Source organism: Buteo buteo, chromosome 21, assembly GCF_964188355.1.
Source record: "Buteo buteo chromosome 21, bButBut1.hap1.1, whole genome shotgun sequence".
Classification (NCBI taxonomy): domain Eukaryota; kingdom Metazoa; phylum Chordata; class Aves; order Accipitriformes; family Accipitridae; genus Buteo; species Buteo buteo.
Genome location: NC_134191.1, coordinates 20,069,124 through 20,094,300, shown reverse-complemented (window position 1 = coordinate 20,094,300; position 25,177 = coordinate 20,069,124). Strand labels below are relative to the sequence as shown.

At 44.9% G+C, this 25,177-nt stretch overlaps 2 protein-coding genes across 7 annotated transcripts in view; both read right to left on the bottom strand.

The window, feature by feature from the left end:
• HEMK1 (HemK methyltransferase 1, mitochondrial release factors N(5)-glutamine) overlaps window positions 1-25,177 on the bottom strand; it is a 97,398-nt gene that overhangs the window by 4,544 nt on the left and 67,677 nt on the right. The gene's annotated exons all lie outside the window — the stretch shown is intronic.
• Window positions 1-25,177, bottom strand: part of MAPKAPK3 (MAPK activated protein kinase 3) — a 134,877-nt gene that overhangs the window by 75,140 nt on the left and 34,560 nt on the right. Inside the window, exon 1 of one of the 6 annotated variants that reach the window (XM_075053352.1) lies at window positions 23,587-23,859. The exons of 2 other annotated variants lie outside the window; for them this stretch is intronic. The gene's annotated coding sequence lies outside the window, so the exon portion shown is untranslated. Of the gene's footprint in view, window positions 1-10,065; window positions 10,190-14,837; window positions 14,854-15,060; window positions 15,111-23,586; window positions 23,860-25,177 lie in introns of those variants that run through there. 3 more of the 6 variants (XM_075053350.1, XM_075053353.1, XM_075053349.1) reach the window with 3 other exon arrangements.

Sequence of the window (25,177 nt, the reverse complement as noted above, 5' to 3'; positions counted from 1 at the left end):
TTGCCACATGTTATCAATCCAGTCCTGCTTGACTAATAAAAATAAATATATTATCTTGCTTATGCTTCTTGCCCCGTTTGCAGGAGACAACAAGCAGGATTTTGTACATTACTTTTTCAGTTTATTTTGTATTTTCCTTTTGGCCTGTTATTACTCTAATAATCACCTTCTTTGTCTCAGCATTTCTTAGAGGAATTAGGTGATAGAAAAGCAATACTTCCATCACAGAGCTTCTTAAACCAAGGACAATCCTTTTCCTGTGAGCCAAAAGAAACATTCTCTTCTTATGCTTGGGTTAAGGGAAATAGGTAACTGTCAAAGAAGCTGTTTCTTAATTATCTCTTCCCATTCCCCCAGCAACAGCAGCCAGCATCCCTTTTCGGCCTGTTACTTAGGTGCAATTAAAACCCCAAAGGCTTACAGCAAATGCTGTATATCCTATAGTGATCCCTATACTTAGCATCATTAATTCTTACTGGAGCAGAAACACGAAGCTCTCAAAATTCTCTCTGCAGTTATTGACAAAACAAATAACTTAATGAAAAGGGAGCATGTTATGGACACTGGTGGATTCTAGGTAGCCAGCTATCTCATGTAACGACCCAACAAATACTGGATGACGTAGCTAGCTGAGGTCAACACTCCTCATAGGGTTTACCTTGACCAGCTACAGAGATATAAATATTCCCTACGCCTTGCTGTTCCAGTATGTTTGCTTTCTAAGTCAGGCACTTCAAAAGACGCTATCACAGAAAACCAAAGTATAAAGGAATTTATTTTTTTTACCCTTGCCTTCAAGCCTTCCTATGACTTGCATAATCAGCACAGCAATGCTGTTTTGGAGGCAATTGACAATTAAAGCCTACAAAAGGAAGCACTTCAAATTATGTCAGGGAACACTGATTTTACATGTATCTTTGCCTTGTAGAGACAATTTTTTGATGCAAAGGGAGAGGAAGTCAAATGAGATTTATATGTTACAGTATCAAACAAAGGAAAAGGGGAAAAAAACAGGCCCTTTACCATCTCTGTCATTAGGCTTTCATGCCAGTTGGAACCATTGCCGAAGAAAGAGCCCAGCTCATTACTTTGGAAGACACCCCCAAAATCATACGTGTGTGTTTGTGTGAAATATTGTTCACATAGGCTCTCTTCACCTCCATCTTCCAGCCCCAGTTTCTAAACCTCAGCTTCAGTATGTATGCCAAGACAATTCTGTTAAAAATCAACACAAAACATGTTCTGAAGTCTTACTCCATGCACACAAACCTCTTAACTTGCCCCCTACCCTGAAAGAATCATGGCTGTGATACTTTCTAACACCAACAAGGAAAAGGATGGTGGTACACAGATACTAGCAAACCTATAAATAGTTAAAGCAATGGAGTCAGTATAGCAAAATGGCAGACATCAACAATCTGCATAGAAAAGTATCTGGATTTATTTTTTTTTTATTTGATTATTTAAATCTATGAACCCCAGCAACTTTTTTTTTCATCTGTTTTTCTCCTCCTTTCCCAGTTGAATAATGTGCACATTCAGGGAACATAAGGAAAACTGGCAGACAAAAGAAGTTTCCTCTTCTGTTGTCTGAGGCAGCGAGATATTGGGACTCTGTGTGTCCTCTCCGTGGTTTCCAGTGGGGAGGCAGGACCTAAAAGGCTGAGGATGCAAGGACTGAATGTACATCTCCTACATGATACTTGACAGAAGTGCCTGGATGAGTGGCGTTTTCATGTCATTCCTCCTTTCTGTTTCCTGTACTGGTGATCTGCTTCCACATCATCAGAAAATATCTGAGCAATACAAAGTTATCAGTGGTGACCCGCCTGACCTTGAGACACACAAAGGCAGCTACAAAACTCAGCAGCTGAGGACAAAGTGGGACTATTAAAGGTACTTCAAACCCTACACAGTTACCAAGTAACAATTTAACGTCTGTTTTAAAATAACAGCGCTCTCTGCAGAAAGTAGGTCATTTCTTCTATGTCAAATTCCTACCAGACAGACCATAGCTGTGTTCGCTTAACCAGTTACTCTAGCTATCCGGCAGTTCCTACTGCCATCTTAAGCTAAAAGTAATCCTTTGCACCTTACTGAAAATCCTTTGAACAACTCAAGAACAGGGGAGGTGTTCAAATCATTCCTTTATCCCCAGAGATGACACAGGACTACGTCGACACTTCACGTTCATCAGTGGATTTACACGCCGTGGCGCAGAGACAAGGGCTGCCCGTGGCCTGGGGGGGTCCCCGGGTGAGGGGCAGAGGGGACCAACCCGAGGTCAAGTCCCCTGACCCTTCTTCTCTGACCTAAAACCTCCGCTCGAATCCTCGCGCAGAGCCCCGGGCCACGCGCCTGGCTGGGAACCGCCGCAACGGGAATGCCCTTTACCAACAACGGGCAAAAAGCCCGTCACCAAAATTAATGCAGCTCTACCCAAGCCTGAAGAGTCTCCTGCAGTGCAATTTAAAAACAACCTCAAAAACAATTCTGGAGAAATGATTACGGCCAGCGCACAAAGGGGTTGGTTCTCTGCGCTACCGCCTCTGCTGAGGTCACACCGATACAAGTAACCTTAACAAAAAGAAAGTCAGGCCCAAAGCTATTCTGTACAAAGGTGACTTTCTCTTGCCCTCTGCAACGCTGTCTCAAATCCTAGCGACAACTATTTGTAAGTAGCCCAACCTCCCTTCTTCCCAGCGCTGCCAGAGAAGAGACAAGTCCATCAGATTGGTGGGACGATAAAGGAAAGCACAAGTGACTTAAACCTTTTCTCTTGTCCCTCATATCACCATGCAGAGAAAAAAAAAAACATTTCTAACCCTGGCTTTGTAAGCTCGGAAGTAAAGCTGTCTCTTGGGCTCCTAACCATATAAGGTCTTCCCTTGGTCCTTTCCCTCTCAAATGGAAAACACTCGGACTTGACCTCTCGTCTGACAGCTCGCACCCTGTATTTTTATTGCTCTTGCACAAACGCAAGCACTCTGCTTGCCTGAGTGCTGAAGACAGCCCACCCTTTCCCCATCGTGGTGGTGGGTAGCTCCTTGCTGACTGTGATGAATCACTGTTGCTCTTTGGAAACTCACTCTGATTTAGCAGGAGCAGTGTAACATTAAAGTACCTGAACAGGTCTGACTCCTCACATCAGCTAATAAGCTTTTCATGGGAAGTTGGATTCTGTTACTAATTACATCTAGCTACACCCTTCTTATGACAAACACCTATTCCACCCTGTGTTTGCTTAACAGAAGATTACTAAGATGATTTGCTTGGAAAGAAACCAACTACAAAAGAGCATTTCCCTCCTGCTGTCTTCATACACCATATCTGATTAGTTTAATTTCCCTGTGCTGTTAAATGTCAAGTACTTTTGTTACGTGTACACTTATTTGTTTGAGTCTCCAAAGCAGACCAAAGGAGCTTGGAAAGATAATTTTTTAATTGTATTCAACCTCCCCTGCTTGGAAAAGTACTTTTTGCCTCTTTCATATGGTGCACTAACATTTTGTAACCTATGCACAATACTTTGGACTTGATTTTCCTCCCATATTGTGGTAAATGTGGTGCAGGTCCCAGCTAAGTCACCCAAGCTATGGAAGTGTATGTGAAAGGGCAGTCACACCCGCTATGTGCAGCAGTGACTGCAGACAGCCTAAGAAAAGGGTTTGATGTGGGAATGGAGGAGCCACTGGGGGAAAGTGATGTTACTGGGCTGCTCACGCATCCTAGGGTGGGAAACGAAAGCAGAGCCGTTTCTGACTTTTCACTATCCAAGAAGCAGAATCATATTTGCTGCTGGTTGAGCAGGATCCATCCACAGATCAAGCATAACATCAATAGCAGCATGCCTCTTCTACTTAAACTTTGAAGAACCATCTGTGCAGGCAAGAAAACAATTTAGATCTTGGTGCCAACAGAGCCTACAGTCTAAGATGATGCTCACCCTACACTACAGGAGTGGGAATAAATCCTGAGTGGGTTACTTTTCAGGGCAATAGTTTGTCATGCTCAGACCCTGGCACAACCTGCAGGAGAATGGCATAACCCTGCGCTGTCAGAGTACTCCAAGTGCCCCACGGTCTCAGTTTCAGACACAAGGTAAGGAAATCATTTCAGTGAGTTAGTAAGTTACATAAAATCAACCTCTTGGAAGACACTGCGAGTACACAGAGAACAGCAAGCACACTACAAATCCATGCACTGGCTTAATGCGCTCTGACTTCTTGATGAAGTCAAGCTCCTGAACTCAAGGCAGTTGAGTTCCATAGGCTCCAAAGGTTTTCTGTCTTCCTGCTACGCAACACACAGCAATCAAGACTGCTCTCATGCAAAGCAGGCGCATGCATTTTCCTACACAGCAGTTTGTCTGACAGCACCAAAGCAGGAGCACCTTCCCCTGCTTGCTCACATCTCAGGCTGCACCCAGAGGACACTGCTCTCTGCACTCAAAGGCAAGCAAGCTGGGGTGGAAAGCAACTTCCAGATCTTTCCTTTCCATTGCTGTCTTATTTCCAGATTGTAGCATGGGCAGATTTTTCATTTCACGTTAATTCCCTTAGACCTCTGCTGTAAGGACTGAGGTAGTGTTTTTCCCTTCTTCCCTGAATGTCCTCAAACACTAGGCAAAAGGCATTTGGTTTAGATAAAAGAAGATGCAAGCTTGAAGTCATTCTGTGAATACCAGAACATCTGTGGGATGACAATGATCCAAAAAGATGAGAACAGACCCTATCACCAGTTCAGCTCAGAAGTACAAGCCAAGGAAAAGATCAAATCACAGCTATGAAACTTGCAATTCATGTTTGCTTCTTTAAAAGTAGAGGCAAGTACAGTGAGTGCAAGTAAAATACTGAAAGGTGAAGGAAAACTTCATACAAATGGGAGTAAGAGCTAGAATTAAAAACCTATAGCGAAAATAAGGAGTGGACAAGATCTGCTGAGCTTTTGGGTCTCTAGAAATGAGAAGGATGCTGACAGTACCTGCAGGGTGCCCTGTGGCACACAGAAAAATCACAGAAGGATGGCCCAGTGCCTTTACCATGCACGATGCTGCAGGAATGTGCAGCACCCTGATGTAGGATGTGATTGAAGCTGTGCGTAGCACTATCACTGCTTCCATTTCTCTGTCAGGCTGCAGAAAGGAAACTAAATGAGCTCTTAAAACCATCCAGTCTCAGTCAGCCCTCCCCCAGACTGTCAGGTTTCTGTGGAAAGCCCATTGCTCCCTGGGGTCATTTTCATTGCACTTCAGCTCTTCCAGGAACTCAGACATGCTGACAGCAGTCCCTCCTCTGCCAAACACCCAATCAGAGGACCGAGGGAGGTTTTTCTAAGGAAGCTAATTGAACATGTTTTATTAAAAACAAAAAATAAAGGTAATAAAAAAACCCCAACCAACACCCACCACTTTGCTCTAAGGGCAAATTCTATGAAACACAGAAAACCCAGAAGGCAAGATGCTAGGCACAGGATCAGCTGGAAATATTGTTTAGGGAACCACACAAAGCTGATGATGGACTTTCCCTGGTGTCTGGAAGGGACACAAGACCCACACCTGGCCTGCACCTTGCACCTTGTCAAAGGGGTGTCTCGGTTTGGGGATCAATGCCCGGAAAAGTGGTAAGATGGCAGTTTTATGCACACTTTTCAGTGTGAGCTGTGGGGCAAAAAATTACTCAGAATTCACTATGTGACAGGAACTGCTATTCACTATGCAAACCCATTAGCAGTGATTAGCACACCAAAGTAGTGGAAGTAAGGCCAAGGACACTGAGCGCACACTCTTTATTTGTAGAGCTCCAGTTGCCCTCTCTGTACTGTAATAACTCGTAAAGCAACCTATCTTCCCGCTGCACTGAGGTTCTGAAATTAATCCTGACGTTACAAGGACATAGAGCACTGCAAGGTTGGGAGAGTCATACTTCGATTACCTAAAAAGCACGAGGGGATATAACACTGAGATATACAATATGACCCCATGCAATCCCACCTATACTCTTTACAATCGCACTCAGAAGTGGAAGGCTATCTCAGAAGGGACCAGAGCACATATGGGGCTGAATAGGAAGGCACTCATCAGGCACCAGCCACGGTTTTACGAGCTTGGGGACACAGGATCCTGCAGAGAGCTACGCTGCGCTTGGGACCCAAGCTGGTGTCACCATGGCTGTGTACTGATTGGACACAGAAGCTCAGCTTAGCTCCAGTTTGAGCATCTCTGCAACATGTCTTGTTGCAATATTCAAACATTTCTCCGGACTTTAAAAAGAGAACAGGTCGCTCACTGCTGTAGGTCACAGGTATGGACGTAAAGATGGAGCAGACCTTCTCCCAGAACGTCTCATGCAATAGGAAAATAAACTAACAAGTGAGAAGGCAAACAAATAGGGAGAGATATGCAGTATCAGGAGGGAATTAATACATTGGCACCAGATCACAGTGCAACCATATGGTGCTGTGAATACCTTTGGAAGCTTCCCATCCACTGCTGAGCAAGAAATCTGCACAGGCTTTCCCCAAACCCCACCCAGGAGCCAGTTTGCAGGGAAAAGCCTCTTCCAGTGATAGCGCTAATTTCAGATTGGATAGGTATCTCCCATGGCTAATGAAACAGGGAGTCTCATGACTCCTGCACCCTTCTTAGGTCACCACAAAGAGACAGGGACAGTTTTAAACATTATGCTGCAACTATTCCCACTTCTTTCCAGCTGCTCCAAACTCCCTGCTGCGCCAGCCCTTGCTGTCAGCCTGCAGGTTCCATGGAGTCCAGCGAGCAGGATTTTCCACTGCAACTCTTGGCATGACAATGTGGCACAGAGAACACCCAAGAGGAGGAAGGACAAAAGCTGCTTTAGTCTAGGAGCCAAAATAGCATGTGGCACAATTCAGGTAGCCAAAGTGCCATGGATAGCCAGTCCAAGTCGCAGAGGATGCATCTGCCATGCTCAGATTCTCAATCCCAGGCATTGCTCATCACTTGCAAGGAAACTTGCTCAGGCAGGAAATAACTATGCATTTAATGTCTGGAAGAGAGGGGGTTTCTCTGACAGGGCAAAGGAAGTATTATAGCAATATATCCGTATGTTTACAGAGGGGTAGGAACCATTTGCTTTAGGATAACAGTTTACCATAGGAGAATCAAGCTGAACAGCATCTTTATCCTTCAGATTAGGTAAGAAATTAATAAAAAATTAACTCATCGATAGCTACTTTGAGGAATCATTGCACAGCTTGTTTGACATCTGACAGATGGAAAAGTTGAGACTTGTTTCACCCTGTGGAGATGTACATAATAAACAAGTTATGTGCAAACTTCAAACCATACCTTTCCTAGAAGAAACGTAAATAGAAAATGCAACAATGGATGGATCAAAAAATCACTCAAGACTTCACAAACAAAAATGATAATTGCTCTACTACTCTACTGCTGATCTGCAATGGCAGCAAGAAGTTTCTGTCATCAAAAAAGCCCCTCTACCTTGGCAGTAAGTAACATCTGAAATGCAGGTTCTAGCCACATAAGCAGTAGCTGCTGACATTGCATATAGGTGAGCGAATAATGACATCTGGCACCTGGACCTATTTATGCCAGTTGCAGCAATGGGAGGAAAGAGAAGCAATAAAGATTTCTTTTTTTTTTTAAGATGGTATGGAATTTCTTGTCTTCCCTCAGCTCCATCCTGTCTCTTTGCTGCAGCAAAGCAACAAGTCACAAAACCAAGGAGGAGTCCTGTGTATTTTAAACATGTGCCTGCATCCAAAAGGAGAATATCTGGCAAAGGAGGGAAAAATGGAGATATGAAAGAAAAAACTACTTATGCTGTTCTAGCTACATTCAAGCACAATGAAGACACCCCAAAAGGCCTTGGAATAATTCCATTAAAGCAGAGCATTTACAAACAACCTGAATATGTTGCTCTCCCAGTCCCTCAAGGACTTCACACAGAAAGGTAACTAAAAAGAAACTGAACCTGTTAGGAGAAAAAGGAAGATTCCAGATGAAGAGTCTACAGGCAATCTTTGAGAGACGGCTGCTAAGTGGGTGCACTCTCATTCATCAGATCCTGCATCAACTACACACCAGCAAAAACTCAGGAGGCCATGAAGAAGCTGACAAGGAATCACCCTCTGCTAAGCGCTCACCCTTGTGGTATAAAAGCACAACAGGGAGGAAGCGCAATGTACAGGGAAACGGATTGAGGGAGGGTGGACTCTGGACCGCCTGAATTCAGGATTTCAGATGCTTCCAGGTGAAGAAGAAGGTGCAGGACCCCCTCCACACCATGGGCAGGAAGGATGCTCTCAGTGCAGATGGCAGAGCTGCTCCTGCCTGTGGTACTGGGAGATTCCCAGGTTCTGGTTTGGGCACCGGGCACACCCCCCCACTGCACCTTCCTTCCACATACCCCCGATGGCAGCAGTCTCTGCCCGCATCTTCACAGAGCACATGAAGTTATTAGAGGGAAATTATCCTAGCACAGCACTGCAACCCTTTTGTTATCTTTCTAGGAAAGAGCTAAGCCTTTTGATCTCCTACCAAAAACTAAAAAGCAAATTAAATGTTAATAAAACCTTAATAAAGAGCTACTCTTCTGCATTTTAATTAGTTGTTCATAGAAACCAAATACATCTAATAGACTAACAAAATGAAAGGCAACAAGGAAGTTGCTATGGCTTTGATGGGCACAGCTACTCCAGCAGCATAATCCTGTGAATCGATTAAGGTCTTTTGCACGAAGAGCAAGAACAGCTGCCTCCCCCCCAAATACAAGCATATGCTTCTTCCCACACCAAGGACATATGTGAGCCGAAAAGATTTTTCTAGCAATCATTCTACAAAAGTTTCTCCACAGTGGAAAAATACACAGGAAAAAACAGAGAAGAGGAAAGGCTCAAAAGCAGTATCAGAAAGTCTGATCAGACACTAGAAGCAGAATCACAATACATACATGGGAAGAAAGAGGTTTGGGCGCTGACCGATACCTCAGAAAGTCAGTAAATGTAAAAGCAAAGAAACTATCTGCTATGATGTCTAAGGGAAAGCTGACGGCATTAAATGAACAGCCCCAGAAGACAATGCACTTGCTGGCTGGACCACAACGTGACAGAGCTGTGGTTATCAGCTCGAGTCAAAAGTAGCAGCAGAACTCAGGGTCAGAGCTGGAACAGTGTTCACAGCGCTTTTCATAGAGTAGGACTAGACTTGAAATAGTGTGCAGAATGATAATATCCCAATAAAATTCAGGGCACTGATTATGCCGAGCCTTAAGGGACCCATCTGGTCTAGCCTAGGAGAAGGCCAGAAAATGTGACTCCTTGCCTCCTCTCTTTGAACAACTCGCAGTGGGTTAGATCCCCTCTTCCAGGAAAGCAACCCTTCCATGTGTGCACTACACAAAACCAGAAAAAGCAGGCACTATCTGCAGCCTGCAGCATTGCTACAGTGACTTATAAAACTATCTTGGAAGGCAATATCCACTTCCTCCCCTCAAATCTCTGCTAATTTGAAGTCGACCCAGAGCAACTCAGTAACCGCATGTAGGAGACATAGATGTATTTACAGTCCAGTGCCGTGAGAAATTCACTCCTCCCAGGCTGCCAGCAGCATGTGAAATAATTTTATCTTGTAAAAGGGCAGTAAGAATAACATTAATTTGTTAGTGTCATGCTGAGTATTTTCCTTAGAAGCTCTGCAGGGCTTGGGAGAAAAGTTCCCATTGTCTCCTGCTTTGGAAGGAGGGAATATGCAGCAGGCAAACGCCTGATGAGAGCCACGGCCCTGGAAAGCAGAAAGTGCAGGACAGCAGCACAAGCCAGGCTCAAACTCGACTTGCTGCTTCTCATTTATTCAAGGTCATGTGGTTGTGGGAGGTTTCAGGGTCTTGAAATCTCTGTCTGAGCTTCTGGCACCCTCTCCAACTCCTACCAAGGAGATGATGACTGATGGCGGGAAATTTTGACCTTTTAACTCCATATCCCTTTTCTAAATTCCTGTGGTCACTACTGGTATCTCCTGTGTAGCAAATTCTTTCTCTCTCTCCCCCAAGAAGCCAAACAACTTACTGTAGTACACTTCTGAGCAGGGCATAAATCTCCAGGCCCTTGTGCCTCTGATAATCTTCCCAGTCCCATGGCGTGACTCCAAACTTTTGCCCCCTGCCTCTGGGGAGCCCCAGGTCACTGGACGAGCACTTTTGCCATCCTTGGAATGGCAGCGAGAATTCCCTGAAGTGTCCCCTGGCGCCCGGGGCCACGGTTCCGGGAACTGGCGGCTGCTGACTCGGCTGGAGCTTTTTCCTAGAACCGCTGGGCCTTCGCTCACCCCCCGGGGCTGGGGGGGCACGGGGGGAGGAGAGGCAGAGGAGGGGAGGAAGGATGACGGGAAAGAGGCCACGTTGTGCAGACCCTTCAGCTCTCCAGACATTCCCCTCTCCTTTTTCATGTGAATCCCGGGAGAGTTATTTTTACCTTCTTTTTGGAGAATTATTTTTACCCTCTTTCTAAGTGCTGGGAAGCGCGGGGATGAGCCCAGCTGCAGGCTGGCTGGACTGTCAGCTGGCAGGAGCAGCTCCCACCTCTTCCCCAGCTCCCCTGCCCGCTGCTGCCTCCCCGCTCCTGCCATATCCCGGGTTTGCTTTTAGTAATTCCAGCTCCTGGATTTGAAAACGATTCTGCAAGAGGCAGCAGCCATGCCTAGGTATCACACCGAAACTCCTTTCCAAGCGTCGGCACACACGCCAGGAAACATCGGCAGTAACAAATATCACTAAGAAGGAAATTTACCACACAACAGCGAGGTTTAAACTAGGCTAAGCCTAACACAGGCAATCTATGCTGGGAATGATCTCCATTACCAGCTCCCCGTATGGCGGCTGTGTACAAAGGCTGCATGCTAGTGCAGTTGCGTCATCACGCTTCGGAGAGTGCGCTCATTTTATATAACAGCTTTTCTACGTCATGGCTTTCTCAAGCATTCACACGGAGCCACCTCGGCTCCTAACTCTGCTTTAAGCAGCTGTGTGTACAGCCCATCACACACCTAGCTATAAAACTTATTTCTAGGGAATAGATGTCTATACTGTGAGCCAGACATGTCTGGGACCAAATCCTTTTCTTAGCTAATCACATGCAATTTCTTTTGCTTCAAGAAAGCTGTGCCAAGGTGATGGAGAAAGAATTTGGCCCACACTCCAGCTTCTCTCCAGCACAGCATTTAGCTGTAGACACTTAGGGTTTTCAGAAGAAAGCTCTCTGAGCACCTGGCTGAAAAATAACAGCCAGAAAATTCCAGAATACGGTGGATGAAAATTAGGAGCTGAAAGAAAGTAAATAAACTAAATGGTTTTCCCTGCTCTGACAGCACACGTTTTTCCTTCAATCATCTGCACTGCCACAAAAGGTGATGATATTGCTCCATTTACAGAGTTTTTCCTGGCCTGTCCCCAAGGCCACAATACAGTGTGTTTATTTGGTTTTCATAAGGTCAAAGAAGCATATTTGGGTAACACAGAAACTTTACTATGGACTTTCACCTTCGCGATCTTAAACCAAGTGTGACAGTTGCAATGAAAAATATTTACTGCTGTTGACATATATTGGGGGGGGGGTGCTTTTGGAAGAGAGAAGGCTTTCAGTCTCATTACACATCCTTCTCAACTGCTCTTTTAAAATTTCTTTATTACACACTAGAGGAAAAAGAAGAAAATGTCAAGATCTAGACTTTATGATTTTCCCGGAACGCATTGCTGATCCTCTCGAGCCACCAATCACAGACAAGTCAGGCACATGCAGGGAGTTATTCACACCGATCTGTGTGGAAGAATTCTAGCAGTAAGTACTGTTAGTACAGATCACATACCTGGGGCTACTGTGTTCATGTACTAGTTTAAATAGGTGGGCAGAAGCTGCAGTAAGCAAGTCATGTGCAACACTGCCTTTTACGTGAGACACAAAAAAACACCGGCATGGCTTACCAGCTTACTTTATCTGGAAACCTCAACAGTCTGGAACATCATGGACTTACATACCCTGCACTGTGGCTTGTAAAAACAGGCCATCAAGCATGTACACTATTCAAAAGGCAGTCTGTCCTACTCTCCACATCCCCAAACTCCATAGTCTATTTGGTGACAGTCCTTCTGTTTGTAGTGGCCACAGAAACAGCCATAAATCAAGAGGATCGGGAGCCTGACATTGGTCCACAACTTGGTCTCACTTTTCCAGAAGGAACAACTGCAAAGCAAACCATCCCTCCCTACCCAAGCAGAGAACAACCGGCAAAAATCCACACTCCTGAGACATGTCCAGAGGTCAGAACATGCCAGGTGGGGAAGGACATGGGCTGATGCTGAAGTCCCACCAACACTGTCTCTGGACAAACCTGCACTGGCTTTAGCCCAGCAGCACAATGACTACAGTGACCACATGGGAGTGCAGAGTCTGACTTCCCTCAGATCCAAGCCCCTTTCTGACACAGAAAGGGAGGAAGAAAACACATGATAAAATACACGCCGATGTCACAAGAGGCATCACCAAGCTGTCTTACACCAGTGGTTTTCAAGCTGCAGTCCTCAGAACTTGGGGGGTTTCCATGGACTACTACTAACATCCACGAAAGATGACTAATTAGAGGAAGCCTACTGCCAGGAGGACTTTTTGATGGAAAGTTTTGAGTTACTCATGTTGAAAGCATTGACAACCGGTATTCTAAGTGAAGAGTTGCCAACAGTTTCTCTGAGTCTTTAAATGCATTGGGTGGGGGCTGACAGGTGATGCTCTTCCTCCTCCCACCTACATACTGAGTAACAATATTCACTCCTTCCTAATTTAGGTCCTCCTGTTAAATTCCAAGCAGCTTCCTTGAGGAATCATCATCTCTAAAACAGAGACTACAATACAACAGATCCTAAACTTTCCCCAGATGGCAGATACGTGAAAAGGTTAACCATGTTCTTAACCCCCTCTGACTGCACCAACATTATGTAAGCAGAAATCCCTTTTCGAGTGGCAGCAGAACAGCATCAAATGAGCTGGGCAACAGCTTTAAGGACAATTCTTTGCAGGAGGTGGCACCTGGGCCTCCTCAGCTCTACTACGATAAGCCTAGTAGAAACCTATTTATTAAGTAGTAATGCATGGTATATGAGGTATAAACATATAATATTTGTAATAAGCATATAGCTACATAGAAAATGTCTTAAATCTGCTATTTAAGTTAAAGTTGCTGTAACTCAAACGGCTATTCAGTTATAGAAAATACAGCTAAATTAACTCTCACTCAGGCAAAGCAGGTTAGGTGATTTTACTGCTATGAGAGAAGAAAGATGCAGGAAGCACTCCAAGAAAACAATTTTTTCTTTCTATGTAGAAAACCAGCTATTTTTTATCCTCACTCTTCACTCCAATTCCATTAGCCAAAACAGAGAAGCTCTGAATCCCAGCAGCAAAATGTAAGAAAAACAAAACAGATGTGATTCCACCCTCCAGATGATGCAAAACTGCACAAACTAAGTACATAAACCTTCCTTCGTGTATTGACCTCTTAATACAGTGTACCATCACTGCTGCCAATTTGCACATCCTGCCATACTCAAGTCTGAGAAATGGTTGTCCTTAATTCCTTCTCCACAACTTCAATTGTGTCGCTGCTTTGTCTTGCCTGACAGGACCGCAGAGATTCCACCTTTTCTCAGAGAACAGCTGATCAGCTGAACGAGATGTTCCTTCCTTACTTCTTTGTTCTGGACATACTGTTTCTGCAGCCATCAAGGCCTAACTGCACAAACTATAAATAATATCTAATCCTCAAGATGGTGATTAGACTTGCTCATTATTGCTACAGCATCAGACACCTGCCTCGCATACTATGTCCCATGTGATGGAGGTGTAAGAAAGGAAGCACCTAGGAGAGAAGAGCAGGTCTGCAATAGGCTTTAGGAACTAGCCCCTGAATTTCTGATGAACCAGTGAAGAATTTGCCCCCAGCACAGAGGATGGAGCTGCTTGCATCCCGACCAGCCCTCCACAGCTCTGCCAAGGACAGCAAGATACTGTGACTATTCATTGAGGTCAAAGCAGCTATGGTTGTACTATACACCCGGCAGTTTTCAAAAAAACTTCCTGTATATATTTACACACAATGTAAGGCACAGAAAGGAGTAAGCAGTCTGGCATTAGCTGGTGCCATGGAAATTCAATAAAATACAGAACTAAATATAAAAACCATACCAGTTCACACACTGTTGCTGCTTTCTTTCTCCCTGTTTTATTCAGGCCATATTCCACTCACTCTCTTCTTTCAGAGTTGCTGTTTTCACCCTTTTCACTCCCTGCATTGTTTCCACTCTTTCTTTTTTTAAAAAAGTAGCCCCTCAGCTGATTTTTAGACTTCACAGGTTCCCTCAGCTTCTCAATTCTTTTATCACACGTTCCCTCCCCACCTTACTCATTTTCCACAGGGGACTTCCAAAATCCTTTATTTCCCCCAATTATTTGCCACTGTTTTCTTCCGGTCCCAATATAAACACACAAGCACATTCTAAACTACAAGGAACAGCCATTGCAAATGCAGTCAGTCATATACCTGACCTCATACCCCTGCATGGTTAAAAAAAAAAAATTAAAAAAACAAAACAAAAAACCCCCACAAAAGCATCTTTCCCTTTCTTGCTGTTCTCCATGCACCTCCCTATTTCTTCTGGGTTCTCAGAGTTTGAGCACGAAACCAACTGAGAGTCTGTCCAAACAGACATAGCCCATTTCTCAGTTAACTTCTCCAGCCACCACTAAGGTGACTACTGCATTTTTCCAGCAAACCACTCGTGTCACAGGCTCACCTCTCAGGGCTTAATTCTATACACATCACCAGCAAGTATTTCCGCCCAGCTAGCATAAAATGCAAAGCCATTTCCCACAGAGCTGGTTTCCAAACAGGGTTTTGATTGCCAGGATTTGCCTTTATCAATACTCAGAAATTCTACATTTGCCTGTTTTCATCCCCCAGCTACAACTATCATAGCTGGGCAGCCATATGATTTATCACACCAGTTTCCCCATTACCGTGACAAACTGCAGTTCACCAGTGGGGTTGCTAGGACCAGGACTTGGACAAAAAACCCTAAAAGCCTGATCTAACCAAATTGCATCAATACTCAGTGATGGCAGTGTGCCAGTGCTAATTACTTCACCGCCAATCAGTTTATCAGAAGCACCCAGCCAGTGTGCTCATCTTTCAGGTCCTCTCCTGTGTCTCCAAGTGCCCCACCTTTCCTTCCTCCATGCCGAAATGTCTGGGTGGTGCCTCCTCTTCTCACAATGCTGTCTAAAGACACGACAAAGGCTTTAAGTAACAACATAATACAAGCTCTAATTAAAATGCAGTGGAAAAGTGTTAAGATGCTTTAGGTCCAGACTGAAGCATCTTCTCTGTTGCTCAACATGGAAACATTGAGCTAGTGCCTATATGGAAGGGCAGAAGGCAGCTGGAACAGTGGAGCGTTGGAGAGCTGCATTCATTCTCCTCCTTTTCTTAGGAAGGATTGGGAAATTAACTAGATCCAAGAACTCTTTCTTCTCCATTAACACTCGTCTGTCACCAGCTTTTTTACAAGGCAGTCCCTCCCATCCTCTTTCCTGCGGTCACTTCAGCCAGCAGCCAGGCTCTTCCAGGAAATCAGACAAGACAAGAGCAGAATCACTCATCTGCCAACCACCCGATCATACAGCAGGGGCAAGAGATTGTAAGAGGAAATTCATTTTTTTTAAAAGAAGCTTTTTACTGTTTCTTAGGATCTGGCTTCTGTGTAGAATGACACACAAAGAAACTTTTACAACACACACACAGTGAGGAATTCAGATTAGGGAAGTACAGAGAGAAGCAGAGACAGCTCTGAACCAAGCTTGAAAACTTGCAGATCCTCAAACGAATGTTGTAAGAAAGATGAGAGCAACAGGCTTATACTAGGAACTAGAAGGAAAAAAACAACCCCTTTTAAATCCTCCTATTTGAGAAGCTGCTGAACACTCAGTTTAAACTTTTTTTTTTTTTTACATAGATAATCTCCATGATTTTAACACTTGAATTTGAGGCGGGAGGAGGAAGCAAATGACCGCCAACATAGCAAAGCAACTCAGGTCTCACCAGGGACAATCCCAAGTAACTGACCATGAATGGAAAAAATGAACTCATGTATTTTAAATGGGTGAAGTTAACTCAAAAATCTCAACCCCAAAAAGCTATAAACTCTTACGCCATTAGTATCTCATAGACCTATTTTCAATACCTCTCATTCATATCGTATGTGTACATAAAAAGAGTGGCAATGCACTTTCATGATCTTAAATCTCAGAAGGGTTAAATAAGAGCTGGTGAAAAAGTCTGTAACTAGAACAGTCTGCGTAGCAGTATTGCCTTGTGCGGTGTTGGGAATGCCTATTTGCAGGTTGCTGCCTGCAGCTAACCTAAAGAACAAGTGATCAGGGATTACAACTTATAGGACTCTCAGACAAACTTGCATTTTATCTACTGAGTGAAGCTTTCCAAAGCTGGTCATAAAGTTCCCCTTCACATCCTCCCGGATCACACACAGCCAAATAGAGTTACACCCAAGAGTGCCTTTGCCATCCTGTCCAGAGGCCGGGATTGAGCTCCTAAACTTTCAAAGGCTGCACAGTGTTCATAAGTGCACAGGGGGCAAATACGCACTGACCTGAACTGCAGAGCTAGGAAAGATGAATAAAGCAGAAAATACGGGACAGTTTACTAAAGGGTTGGTCTGTGACTCAACAGTTTGTAAAGTCTGCCCAGGAAAGGCTGGCAACCTGAAACTGATGTAAAAATAGTGCCTTTTTTAACAAATCCAGAGCCAATCAAAACCACATAGCAAATCCACTGAACTTCAGGTTGTTACCGCATTGCGTTGCAACATTTTGAAACTTCCCAGAACAAAGCTTTTGTCCACAGGACAGAGCCATTTGCGCAAACCAGAAATATCCGCTGCTGTTAACACAGTGAATTCGATGTACATACACACAGCTGCAGAGACCGTTCCTCCTTAGCAGGCAGGAACGATACTTACCTGAACATCTACACATATGCATGCAGCCACACACAAACGTAACAAACTGCGTGCATATATGTGTTTACTAAATTGCACCAGCAAAAGCTTCAGTAAAAGAAAGTTGCGGTCATGAACTCATTAAAGCAAAGAAACAAAACAAATACGCAGTGTAGCTCTTCGGGGAAGAGGGTATGGAGAACGGGGAGTCTGCACATTAGATTTTTCCTGGGCTCTGATGACTTTATGGTAGAGACAGGTGAAGTGAAACCTGACTAGGGTAACTTTAGCCAGTGAGAGTGAGATAGAAATAAACAATATTATTCCTGGAAAGAAGGGGTAGTAGCTGTCCCTCTGCCAAAGGGCATTCATGTCCAGAGCCTAGTAGCTGCAGATTCCTTTCTGCGCTCCACCTCCCAGTGTCAGGGCAACGGTCCCAGGTCTTGACGTCAAAGCTGCCTTTTGTTTGCTGCGCAGACTTTCCCCTTTTGCAGGTTTAGCAGATCAAGGCATGGAAGCAGCTGGGCAAAGGGCTCTATTCTGACCAGATCTGCAAACTCAACGCAAGCCTCCAAGGAAAGTCCTCTCCCCACATTACTAATATCAACCTTTCCAGTGGAAAAAAAAAAAAAGTTCAGTATGTCTAAATTGTTTTACGTCTAAATTGTCCTCTTGCTAACCTTTCCTTTGACTCGTGCCCTGTGTTTTATCTGTTGTGGTTTTATCTTGCATTATTTAGATTGCAAGAGCTGCCAAGCAAGGACTCTTTCCATAAGTGCAAGATAAGACTGTAAAACTACTTCTTTAACTATCAGATATATTAGGACGAAATCCTCACAGTGACGAGGGATAAACTCCCAGTGTTCCAGGATAGTACTCGGGGATATCAGAGGGGGAAGGAAGAATGAAACCAGGTGCTATTATGAAGTCATTCTACCTCTCTGAACTTGGGACAGCTAGAGCCAAACTGGTTGTTTTCCAAAGTTAGCAGAGGACCCTCTCCTCCGCTAATCACGATGACTTGGGCATATACAAGCCATCCCTTGCCCTTCACATCCACCTGACTGCCTGCCCCAAAACACAAGCTATCCTGTGGGAGTGTAGGGGAAGAGGGGCCTGCGGTAGAACTAGCTGTGTTAGTTCAGGCTTCTCCTGCTAAAGAGGCCCTTTAAGATACAGTTATAGCAGTCACAGTAAGATTACGTCACTCCTAATATAAATTCAACACCCTATTATATCCTATAGCTTTTTTGTTTAAAGGCCAAAGACTGTAGGTCAGTAAACAGGGGGCAAAAAGAAATGGAAAAACGCAGTCACATAATACACACAAAAATGGGCACAGTAATCAGCTGCTACATATTTCCAAGAGGAGATGCCAGTCTTCTCACATGCTCAGAGTTAAGATCTGACCACATTCGTAATCCCTCCTTTCAACAGCAATAAACCTGACACCCGCTGGGATATTCCACAACAGGGCCCTCCTATTCCCTGGCCGCTGGGACTGCCAAACCCACCTCCCTCTGCCCAAAGCAGAGGTCAAGGCTCTTACTCCTGTTCTCCAAACACAGGTGTGCTGCAGGCTCTCCTTTTTTTCACCTTCTGAAAGCTTAAAGCTGGGGAACCTTTGGTATCTTTCCTTTTTGTAAGACTCTCAAACTAGTACTTGACTTTTTGATTCTTGTAGGAGTACTGCTGCTGGCTTTGTATACCTGTAACCAAGTGGAAAAACATGACTATTACCTCCTGGCTAAGGCACAGGGCCATCACTGCTGGGATGCAGCATTCCTAGGCTATTAGTAGCTAACAAGACGAGCAGCGTATGCTCCTGCTAGTGAAAAAAAAAAAAAAAAAAAAAAAAAGGAAAGAATGAAAGAAGATAAGACCTTTCTATCATCTCTGCTGTCAGAGTAACAGAAAACTATATGCTCAACCCAGGCCAAAACGTTTCATCCCTTGTAAAGTGTTAATTTGCGAGGTAGAATGCATGTTGCCTGCATCTCAACGGAGCCTGGTCATCCCACGCCATCCTACTGACCTGTACAGAAAGCCAAACTTCCCAAACAACTAACCCACGTCCAGCTCCCTGGGACAACTTACTCACTAACTAGTGTGAGTAAATCTTCATTCAACAACGCACAATCTGGGTAGGAGGAAGGAGTCCCAAGTGGAGTCTCATACGGTCACACTTCCCTCTCCCGTCTTTCAGCCAAACTACAAGCACACAAATAAACATGGGAACCGGCTGTCACATTACTCTCTTTTAAGCTCCTAGTGTTTTCAGAGGAGTCATACTAAACAAAATGGAAAGGCCTGTTCATTTTCGCTTGCTCTCTAACAGCAGGGAGACACAAGCTAGCAGGTCAGTAGGATGACTTTATGTTACCGACTTAAAAGCGCACATGGGTGGTATCAGGGGCAGATGTCAGGAAGTCCGCCAGCTGCTACAGTCTGATCTAGAGCTCTGCATGGGAGCGCTACACCAAACCGGGCTCTGACTTTCTATCAACGTGTCCTGGAAATGCACACTGCCAGTCAGGTCACTGTGGAGATAAGCAGGACCTTTTAGGCCTCATATAGATCCTTTCTCTAATGTAAAGGCTTGACAAATTGAGCCCTGGGGATACCAGCAACTTGAATTTAATCTATGTCACATGGTGCTCTCTAAAACTAGGCTGTGATGCAGAGAGAAAGAATATTTCCAGGTATTGAAGAGACAGCTATTCCAGTAACTCAGCACTCCCCTCCCACTCCACCAAAGCAGGTGAGTGAGCAACACGAGCCTTATTCCAAGAGCTGTGAACCCAGGAGTCAGGTCTCAAGAAATCAATAGACCGAAATGCTAGTAGTAGGGGTGTCAGGATGGAACAGTTGCATGTGGCTGGTAATTGGCCTTCAGACTGTTGACCCTTTAGACAGTCATATTTGCCAAGTTCTCCCTGTCACTACAAGGGCTGAGAATCTTCTTTTTTTTTAAAAAAAAAAAAAAAAGAAAATCATAGACTATCTCATCACGAGAGAGAATTATGAATCCAGAGCCAGAGGCTTGAAGAAAAACAGTAAGTATGCAGAGCACTAACAACTACCGAGCATCCCCCTGATACTGGAGATAGTTCAGGCTGGTGCCAGCTCTCAAAGAGCCAGCAGCAAGGCAAGCCCACCATCATTGCCTACAAGATCTGCTTTTACCAACCAGCTGGCTCCCGGGACAGGATTTGTACCACAGCAGCTCTGCCCACTCTCAGCTCCTACCCCTTCTCTCCATTCCAGACTCAGATGATACAGGGACAAGCTGCCTATCAACAGAAGGGTGATCACTTGTGTGCATTTAATTTGTAGATATATGATGGGGTGTTTCCAAGTTAAAAAATACAAACCAGCCACATAGCTGAAAATGTTCAGCTCGGTCCTAGCTGTCTCAGCAAGCCAAATAAAACTCTTATGGCCTCCCCAGCACTGAGCAGTGAGCGGCTCTTTCGTGCACTGCCTGCTGAGCACCACTGGCTTCCCACCCAAAGTCAGAACAGACAAGGAGCATGGGGTGCTGCCATAGCTTGGAGGCCATGGCTGCCTTGACTTTCCTGTCTCTGTCACATTGTTTTTTGCTTGTGATGTTGGTGCAGAGACCTAAGGGAACAGAAGTTCTGGGAGGAAATGAGTCAGGAAACCTGTACCACGTCACAGGGGGAAGTGTGACTCAAGAGCACACAGTGCTTGGTGCTCGCTGCTCCCTGGTGCCCTGGAGGAGGTGATAAGATTGTGTAATCCCCAAGATAACTTGCTGCACATCCTAATTCTGCTGATCCTCCCAGGGGAGGGGTGCCTCTGCTGAGTACTGTACATTAGCTGATTTCTTAGAATAAACTGTGACAGCTCCCTGTGAGCTCATTGCGTGGGAGGGGGGATGCTGGGCTCCTTGCCTGCACTGTCAGAAGAACAAGGAGCTACAGAAGCACTGAATTTATCAAGAGCACAGCAAAAACCTGGCAAACCTCTTGTTTAGTCTATTTGTTCTTCTTTCACAGAGAGTGTAGGGACATAAGTACTTGAAAGTCACAGAGGAACCAGCTATAAAGCAGAGGGGAGGATTTAAGAAAGAGAGAATTTGAGAAAGAAGGACAAATGGGGTGGCAATAGGAGGGGAACAGACAGTCTGTGTGGTCAGGACTGGTGAGGGGACAGTCGGGGAAAGAGGTACATGAGATACCAGGAGGAAAGAAGCCAAGCGTGTAGGCCAAGCAAGGGAAGTGCGGAGGGCAGAGAGGATGGAGAAAATTTTGTAGGGAGAGTCACTTAGGAGTGATAAGGAAGGTATAGCAAAAACAAAATGCTCCTGGGATTGAGAGAGCAAAGAAACGTTACACTGAGGGAAGAGGCCACCATCCATTTTGAGTTCTCAGTACACACCAGAGCCAGAGTTTTCATTTCTGGGTCTCTGCTCATCTGTAAGGGCCATTCCTGAAAAACAACTAAAGCCCTAAAAAGCAGGGGGGTGGAACAAGATACAAAAATCACCCTTTTTCAGCCATACAGGATTGTCCTTGTTTCCTCACCACGAATGCAGGCACGAGCAGTGTTAGCACTCGCAAGCTCAGCCCTTTGCCTGTGTCAGTACGGCACCTGGTGCAAAAGGGTCTCAGGACATCAGTAGGCTGCTGGAAATTTCTGCTGTACTAGTAAAGCTCCCAGGCACCTTGGGGAGCTTGATGCCAGCTGAACTTCCAAACTCAACCCTCTGCTCCCCAGAGACAAAACCATGCCTACAAAATAGCTTTTGCAAACAAACTACAGAATATGAATGAAGAGAGAAGGAAGCGCTCGCTGTCCCAGCGCAGACATGGCTGGCACGTGTGCACACCTGAGCACATGCTGCTGCTATGCATCGGCTTTCACAAAAACCTGTCCAGAGTCAGAAAAGGCCCCATCCTGTCCCAACTCACCAGTGTCAAAATCCACTAAACAATCACGAACATAGCATGCGTTAGGGAAATCCAGGCCTGGTTATACAGAAAATTCACTCTCAGGAAGTATCATTTTCAGAAGGGACTGTTTTGTGCTTCCCAGGAGAGCTCCACGCTCCAACATACAGGTACGCTCTGGGGCTGCAGCTGCATAGACGCTCTGTCTATCTGAAGTAGATCTAAACTGTATTTCAAGCACTGTTTCAGAGTCCTAACCGTGCACAATATGGCACTAAAAAATACCATACAGTCTTTCAACTGCAAATTTGTTATGTTATTTATGCTTGAGTTGGGAGCCATAAGTGATCAAACCATCAGTTTTACCCCCAGCCGAGGGGCAGTGAAGATGCTGGCTGAGACGCAGAAGACCTAAAGCCTATTTCCATTTCTGCCCTGACCTGTCACCTATCCTGAGACAAACCACTGTGCATCCTTGGGTTCTGGGTCCCTTTTCTCCCTTTTTTTGCCTCACTGGTATTGAATGCAAGCTTTCTGGGTGTTGGCTGCTGGACAGTATATGCCTGTAACATTAACTGCATCCCAGACTGCAAAATGCTGCATGGTTCTGTAATGGAAATAATAATGAGTACTTTAAATTTCAAGCCTGATATTTCTAGGACAAACGTCACAGCTCATATGACCTAACGTCCCAGGGCTAGCAAGCCTGGGAAGAAGAGCTGTCTATAGGAACTGCGTGCAGAGGAGCAGGCAACCAACACTACAACTTCTGGTAACAAAAAAGTAACATTTTTACCATAAAACCAAAATCAAAGAAAATTCTTGTTCCTCGCCCATGAAAATCCAAGGCTGCTGGAAAACCAATTTGTTGGAAATTTGTGATTGTTACCATGGGTTCAGTGAGACCCTATACTGTAATTCCTTATTTCACTGTGACCAGTCTGTTACTCAGAAATGGGACAACTGTATTTTGTTCCTGTGGGCGGTATCTGTAAGGCCACAGTGCAAGGACCGAAACTACTGGTATCACGCTTTATAAGTGTGTGTTAGTTATTCAGCCCCCTGCAAACACTCACCACCTTGTGGGCACAGTACAGGAATGAAGATGTGTCCAGCTGAGCAGGTACTCACGGATTTTTGTTTAAATGATATTTTGTGAGTCTGACTCAGCTGCTGACAACTCCTCACCACACAGGATGCCTGCACTCTTTTGCAGCAGCTCTGTTTTTCCCTTTGAATCTGGGCTAATAGGAAAGCATCAGGTGGAAGAATTTATTTTTCTAGTTACTGTTTTTCAAGATCCTGCCTGGCCTAGATCAATTCCAAGAACTGAGGCAGTTGAACAAAGAAACTCTCACAGGCTCAGCAGCAGCATGAACATCACTGCTCTGGCAACTTCCCACGCTATAGCAAGAATTTGCACAAACCAAAACGAGACCACACACAACAGAAGGGCTGAGCAACGTATGCAGGGAACTGCTAGTGACAGCACCTTCGGCACCTCTGCAGACACCAGAGGCAGCGGGCAGCCTCCGGCACCTGCCGTTACACTTCCCCAGAATATGTGCTCGAGTAGAAAAACCTCCCCACTGCTGTTTATCCAGGCAACTAACCAAACCGCAGCGCTCCCACGGCGGTGGCAGGGGAAGGCAGGAGATAGGTTTTTTCACTCAGTTCCCTCCCAGGAGGCCACGCTCTCAGACAGGATTCACAGACCACAGCCTCTTCTCTGCCTTACAATACCACAGGTTGCTGACTATGAAGCCTGAAACTTGAACAGCAGTAAATTCCTTTAGGGGACAGGACAGGGCAAAGCAGAGACTTGTAAGATCCCAGTGCTTCAGCCCTTCTTCCTTCACACCCCATGCCAGGAAAAAAAAATCAGTCACTTCTATGAACCCTGCAGAGGCACAAAAATAATCTCAAAAAGTCATCTCATTATGTGCAAATACCAGTGCCAGCTTAGAAACAGTAAATCTGACATCCCAGGTTACCCCAATCCCTTCTCATTCTCTCCTTCTTTATGTGTACTTTGACATACGCCTATGCTGGTGTTCACAGCGAGTTTTTTTTCTTTCCTGGATTAATGGACTGCAGAGGTGGAACCAGGGGCCAGTGCTCATCAGAGCTCAATTGAGAAAGTAAAGCCCCCAGGCTGACCAAAATCAACCTGATGACTTGTGTCAAGTGAGAATTCTAAGCCAATTTTAGGCACAGAGGGAAAGGAAGGGATTTTCTTTCTCCCCTGAATAAAGCAAGCCAAAAAAATTAAAAGAGAAAACCTTTGGACTACATGTCTTCGGCTGAACGCATCCATGGAAATAGCAATAGAAATGCCTACATCTGCTATGTTGTGGTCACCTTAAGCTGTTTTCTGCATCTCATCGGATTCATCACAGCCATCAGACTCAGATAAATTTGGCACTGGGGCCATGGCTGTGACAGTCACAGCTGTGGAATAACAAGCTTTGAGTCAGCCTGAAGAAAGAAGCAAATGAGCCAGGGCATTTCCAGTGATCCAGTAATAGTTCATGTTTCCAGAGATATCTCTGCCTGGGGACCCCACAGACATTAATAAACCTTCATGAACCCCAGCTGAACCACAGTATCAGTACATTCTATACTACACAGGGGAAACTGAGGCACCGGAGAACAGTGCTTGGCCCCAACTATGCAGCAAGAAACAGAATCCAACTTACAAGGTTATAAACTACAAACTCCTCCTCCCTATCCATAAACAAATGCAGAGCCTCATATAAGTACTTTCATTTAACTGACTGGAATTTACCCTACGGCACACATAGTCTTTATATGGCCCTAAAAGCACATTATCAAACATTTTGTGCATCAGTACACAGCACCATGCTGTAATTACCCTCTCAAGGCATAACTTAACCAGGACAATTTTGGAGGAGTCTGTGGCTGAGAAGTTCTTTGCACTCCAGAAGGCTCTTTCCTTACTGAAGCCCAGAGCTCAGGGAGGACACGGCCACTGGAGCAGTCTGCCTGACCGAACAGCTGCTTGTGCTTCAATTCTGATAGGCAAGATAAAAAAAAATAAAAGGTAGTCCTAGCATAAATCTAGGGAACCTGAGCTACATCAGGGATTCATCTGGCTGATGATGTGACATTGTATTTCAGACTGGCTTCCAGACACATGGCCCCAAAGAATGAAGAAAGCCTTTGTCCCTTTCTATAAGAGCC